Source organism: Pelobates fuscus, chromosome 5, assembly GCF_036172605.1.
Source record: "Pelobates fuscus isolate aPelFus1 chromosome 5, aPelFus1.pri, whole genome shotgun sequence".
NCBI classification, from domain to species: Eukaryota; Metazoa; Chordata; class Amphibia; order Anura; family Pelobatidae; genus Pelobates; species Pelobates fuscus.
Genome location: NC_086321.1, coordinates 129,560,294 through 129,567,216, shown reverse-complemented (window position 1 = coordinate 129,567,216; position 6,923 = coordinate 129,560,294).

Sequence of the window (6,923 nt, the reverse complement as noted above, 5' to 3'; positions counted from 1 at the left end):
GTTGTGTCTTCCCCTGTCTGAGGAAAGCTCTCACGAAGACTGTTGACCAAGCGGCACCCACTTTCACACTTCTTGATGTTGATGACCAAGATTTCCAGGATCTCAACTCACCCTGTTTGCCGCTGCAATCTATCCCTTTTGATGATAAAGTGCGAGAGTTCTAGGAAGGGACCACCTTAGGGACAGCATCTGTCAGTGAATGGTAAAGGCCCCGTGTGGAGAAGCGGTGGGTTAGCTGCCGTGGGACACCCATGGGTGTGAAGTGTTCGAGAGCCATACTGACAGATGAGTTAGCCTAGTAGGGTCAGAAAATAGGGACAGACTTGCACTTTGCATTAACACCTAGCTAGCGGCCACGGGGTTTCTGTGCCTTTGGGCTAACACGTCTTCTGGTATTAACAAATAAAGTTTTTTTTTTTATCTCTTAGAATCTAACATTTCATAGGGGGGACTGATGTAGAATTATTAAAAAATCTTATTGTACTTATATTAAATTGCTGCTCTAACTCTGTATTAACCTGATACTGTGACAAATCCTCCATTTTGTCCTCATAACCTGACTTCTCCATATGAAAACTACATTACATGACAGTATTTCTCAGCACATCTAATACAATAGACAAAGACTGTATTCTCCATAAGGATATGACTAACCCAGGAACTGTTGAATTTCCCCTAACTCGCAACATAGTATAATTTAAAGGCCATGAGAACACAGTAGTAATGAAATGTTCTATTCATAAGAGACCTTGCACCTAACCACGAGATTTGACATCACCGACCGAGTAAAATGACGCTCAAGACCCCTTGTCCCCCACCCGTGTCCAAAAAAGTACCACCTCTTGGTGGGTGGACACGGAACTAACCACTTAGTTTTTAATCCAATTAATTATATTGATAGGTGGACACTAACCCAGACACTTAACAATTAATCCAATTAATGATGTTTATTCACTGATATCTTGATAATCAATGATGACGAAAATGTCTCTTAAAAGGGCCTGCGCGCCCTTTGATTCTGGACTTGCCAATAAATTTCCTCGAAGTTATTTTAACCTGAACTCCGTGTGTCAGACTGAATTACTTCAGCGTATATACGCAATTCAATTCTCTTTAATTTGGACAGGAACAGATAGACACTTAAACATTTTGGTTTACTGAAAAAGTACCATAACACCAGGAATGCCTTGGAACCCTTTCACAGAACAGTTTGTCAACTTAACCGTATCCTAATGGGTGCCATCACTGCCTCACCGGCTGCCAGAAGCTTGTGAAATTGAGCTAAGTTCAAGAGTGCAGCACTGCACAGCAAGACTTGCCTCATTGAAACTTCCTAAAAAACAAACTTAGATGTTCTTATAAGCAAGGCCCTAATCAGGGATTACAAGCAATACACCTGTAAGGGCAAATAAATGAATAGCAGCAAGATGTAGATAAACATAAAATAGATTTAAAAATGGAGATAAAAATAATAGAAAAAAGATCTTACTGCTATTCCATTATTGGATCCTGTACATCCTCGGTGAGGATTATACCACCAAGGCTGAATACCACCAGAGCAAGTCATTGCTCTGGAAATTGTAAGTAGAATACTGTCTTTTACCATTTATATTCTATTTGATATGCTACAACATTGGGTTATTTTTGTTCTATTCTCTCTGCATGGCCAATGAACACTGAGAATTTACTGCACTGAATACCAACATATCCTTAGACGGGGATTATACCGTCCAGGCGTCATACAGCAGAGCTCTAAAAAAGTGTGAGTTAGCACTCTACAAAATCTATTTTCATCCCCCCCCCCAATATATAGAGTTGACATATTGCACTATTATTTTCTGTTTTATTAATTTCCTTGAGGTGCCTTAAAAACTGAAATTGGTAACTACCGACCTCTAAAAAGACTATGTATATATGTGTATATATCCCAATATAAGTTTTTGACACAGTTCTTCTGCATAAAACTTTAATTATTTTTGCGCGGTCTACCACACCTTTCCTTTTTCACGTGTTGTAATTTATGCAGGGTTGGGGAATCCCTGCTGGTTCACTGCTGCCCGTCACTTTCTTATAGTCAGCGCCTATTCTGTGTTTTTTTTTTTTTAGTATTGCCTGACGCAGCTCTAACTGCCCGTGAGATGGTGGTGGAATGGAAGGCGGGTTCTGTGCAAAAACTTGGGCAGGCCCCACAGGCCTAAGCCTTGAGCTAGATAAGGGGCCACAACATTTCTGCTGGCAGCCCTAGTTAAAGCTTATTGTTCCCAATAAAACAACAACAAAAAAATCCACTTTTTATTAGTGCAATGTATCTTTTTTTTTTTAGGTACAAATATTTGTATTTGTTTATAAAGCACTAGCATATTCTGCAAAGAGGCCTGCCTTAGCTTTGTAGCATATTGTTTTAGATTCCGTTCCACAAATACAACCGTGACACAATGATGACAGATGATGCTGTCTGTGTTTAGTATAAACTCTGTCATGGCAACAGTTAGTGAACCTTCCATTGCTATGGAGATTTCATCCAATCCTCCCTAAAAGAGTGGGGCTCAGCAGGCAGACACTTGGTCATTGATATATTCACAACTTGCAAATTAAAGACTGAATGGTAGCAAATTAAAATCTGGATGGCAGAATGAAAACTAAAATAGCTGATCTGGAATAATTCTCCAACTCAGCTGTACTGTGTTACCATCTGGATTTTAATTTGCAGTTATTTTGAGTTTGGTGATTAAAAACCTTATTGCTGACCGTTAACTAATGTTGACATACTTAGATAGGATTGATCATCAAACTGCCTAATGTCAGGAGCATACCAGGGAACTGCATATTTCCATACAAAATAGACCAGTTGGAAAACAAACCTGAATGAGCTGTATTTCCAGTTTTGCTTGATTGGTCTAAAACTTAAATTCTTAATTCACAGTTTAGTGAACAGACTAGAAACATGTCCCACACATTGATATGGTGGAAGCCTCCTTTGTTGGGCACATTTGTTCAAATCTCTAAGACAGAAATATATTGGGTTCATTTACACCAGGGGTGCCCAAAAGGTAGATCCTTAGATGTTGTAAAACTACAACTCCCATGATGCTTTGCATGCCTTTAGAATGATAAAGCATTGTGAAAGCTGTAGTTTTAAAACATCTGGGTTTCTACCTTTTGGGCACCCCTGATTTAGACAAAGAACAGCCACTCTGTGACTATGTTTGGAACTTTTTTCCCCACAATAATGTTTTGGCCAGAGGTTTGCAGTTTGGATTTCACTTTATTCCATTTCATCCATCACGACAGTTGTCCTCTAAAATGTGCAATTGCCATATTTAATTCCCAGATTAGTGCCTATTCTCACTGACAAGGAAATAATAGAGACAAGATCCTCCACACTAGGAGGGAGTGGAATCAGCTAATTCTCTTTCACATGTGTCTCTGTGGTAGTTTTGTATATTGAGCATATGCCCCAGAATATTCTACAAATCATTTTAAAATGTTACTTTAACCAAAAACAGTGGCTCATATCCCCGAAATTCAATGTGAACGACAACGTATGGCCAGAGAAACCGAACTGGAAGCATAGTTGACTTGGAGAGTTTTTCCAGTTTGGCTTTCTTGGCCATCAATTTGATTTCCGACAATTCTCACTTGAGTCAAACCCTGAAAATTTCCACCAAATTCACCCAATCTAAAAGGCACACATGCTAAATAAACTCACTTTCTTTTTCCAGGCAAGGCTACAAAATCCCATAATATTTGTTCATTGGCACAGTAAGAAGCCAACAGCTAAATAATTGACGGAAAATTACATGAATACAGTAAAACTAACTGGGATCATGCAGGCACCTACTAACCAGGAGATCTGAAAGAATGGTCCCTCCTATTCCTTCATACCACAGCCTTCGATAGAAGGGTTAATGGACCACTCAAAGTATCATAACCAGTGCAGCCTACTGTTGTGGTTAATGTGCCACGAGTGCCCTACACCAACCTACCTAGCATAATCTGCTAAACAGTCTTAGCACAGTATAACGCGTACCTGCATCCCAAAGGGTACCTGTGCTACATCCAGTCTTCTCAAGCAGGAGAAGCCAGATGCCGATGTAGGCGGTCCTTACTTGGCTTTCAGCCAAGGAATCTGTCATAAGACCACAAAATGCAGTGTGGTTGCCCAGTGGGACTCAAATTAGTCAAACCTTGCTAAAATGGCTTGACTGGTTACACTGGCATGGGGCCAGAGCATTCCTGACACAATAAGCGCTGGGCTTTGTGGTGGTTATGGTGCTTGGAGCATTCCTTTTAGTGAGATTGAATTTTACTAGCAATGCTTTGATGATCATTTCAATACTGTATTTTATAGTTATTGGGTAATATGGAACGCTTTATTCCCATGAATGAGCAGCTAATTACAATCTTTTTTTTCAGTCACCGCTGCACCACAATAGACTATAACTCTCTCACGGATTAGATAAACTGGCACGTGCCAATAATTTTTTGTTTGAAAGCATTTGACCTCCAGCAAATTCACAATAACTGGGTTTCCATTGTTCTGTGGCATACTCCCTAAGTTCTGTTCCAGATTATTATTATTATTATAGCCATTTATATAGCGCCAACAGATTCCGTAGCGCTTTACAATATTTTGAGAGGGGGGATGTAACAATAAATAAGTCAATTACAAGAAAACTTACAGGAACAATAGGTTGAAGAGGACCCTGCTCAAATGAGCTTACAGTCTATAGGAGGTGGGGTATTAGAAACATTAGGATAGGAAATATCAAGTAGGAGTGAAGCAGAGCTGGAGGAGATAGCAAAGCACTATCCCATAGGAGAGAGCAAGAGACAGGTATGTAAGGGAGAGATTACTCTGGGAGGCCATACGCTTTCCTGAAGAGATGGGTTTTAAGGCCCTTCTTAAATGATTGAAGACTAGGGGAGAGTCTGATGGCAGTAGGCAAGTTATTCCATAGGAGAGGAGCCGCCCGTGAGAGGTCCTGCAAGCGCGAGTTGGCCGTACGGGTGCGAGCAGCAGTCAGGAGGTGGTCGCGGGCAGAGCGGAGGGTACGAGGAGGGGCATACCTCTGGATCAGTGAAGAGATATAAGAGGGGCTGGAATTGTTCAGTGCTTTAAATGTATGGGTTAGCACTTTGAATTGACTCCTATAGGATACAGGGAGCCAATGTAAGGACTGGCAGAGGGGCGAGGTGTGAGAGGACCGACTGGATAGGAAAATCAGTCTAGCTGCAGCATTCATTACAGACTGTAGCGGGGCAGTACGGCTTTTGAGGAGACCAATCAGGAGAGGGTTACAGTAATCCATGCGGGAAATTACTAGAGCATGAACAAGCTCCTTGGTAGCATCTTGCGTAAGAAAGGGGCGGATGCGGGCTATGTTTTTGAGTTGGAACCTACAGGACTTGGCAACAAACTGGATGTGAGACTCAAAGGTGAGACCAGAGTCAAGTATGACGCAAAGACAGCGCGCTTGTAGGGATGGACTTATGTGGATATCACTGACTTGAAGGGAGAGTGAGAGAGGAGGATCAGTATTAGGAGGAGGAAAGACAAGGAGTTCAGTTTTAGAGAGGTTAAGTTTGAGAAAGCGTGACGACATCCAGTCAGAGATGGAAGAGAGGCAAGCAGTGACACGTTGCAGGACGGCCGGGGAGAGGTCCGGTGAGGAGAGGTATATCTGAGTGTCATCAGCGTACAGGTGGTAGTTGAATCCAAAAGAGGCAATAAGTTTTCCAAGAGAGGCAGTATAAAGAGAAAATAGAAGGGGACCAAAGACAGAGCCTTGGGGAACTCCAACCGAGACAGGGCGAGGGGAGGAGGTATCCTTGGAAAAGGAGACACTAAATGAGCGTTGGGAAAGATAGGAGGAAAACCAAGAGAGGACAGAGTCACAGAGACCGAGTGATTGAAGAGTTTGAAGGAGGAGAGCATGATCAACTGTGTCAAAGGCAGCAGAGAGGTCAAGGAGAATTAATATGGAGTAGTGACCTTTGGATTTAGCGGAGATTAGGTCATTAGTCACTTTGATAACAGCGGTCTCAGTAGAGTGGAGAGGGCGGAAGCCAGACTGAAGAGGGTCAAGTTGAGAGTTGGAATTAAGGAAGTGAGACACACGGGTAAAGACAAGTCTTTCCAAAAGCTTTGATGAGTAAAGGAGCAGGGATATGGGACGATAGTTAGAGGGGGAGGACGGGTCAAGAGATGTTTTTTTCAGGATAGGTATTACAGTGGCATGTTTAAGGTCAGCAGGAACAGTGCCAGAAGAGAGAGAGCAGTTAAAGATTGCCAGCGTTCAGTAGTATCCAGAGGGCCTACAACCTGTACATCCATGGCCACTTGGAAGCCATCTTATTGAATTAGTGGAAGTTGATCAATGTTGTGAATGAGGTCTAGGTTTTTGTCTCCGAATGGCCCAAGTTTGTTCCAGAGATATATATATATATATATTTACTATGTAGGCCATATCAAACGTGTACTTTGCAAATAAAATCCGTGGTGGATAGTTCATTAAAATCTAAATATCATGCTGCCATCAAATCGTGCTAATATAACCAAGCACTGCCTACCGCTGAATTGGAGACTGTTTCTAAATCAGCTATTATTCTCGAACATTTGCCCTTGGAGTTTCAATTCGCTACAATGAGAGGTTTAGTAAATAGCCCTTGGTTTGGGTTTTACCCACACTCTCCTGAGGTTAAGGTGACATTGAATAAACAAGGCGGACAGCCACCCCACCGAGGGGGTCATGTAAAACACACATTACCATTACATTCAGATTAAAATCAATGCTGCAAGCTGGCAGCGGCTCATTATAATTAATTAGTGTATAGCGATATCGGTCCAGTGGCCATGCCCTGCTATACCTGGTGTCAGCCCGGCAGGAGGAGCGCTACAAGCCGTTACCAGCTGCTTTACA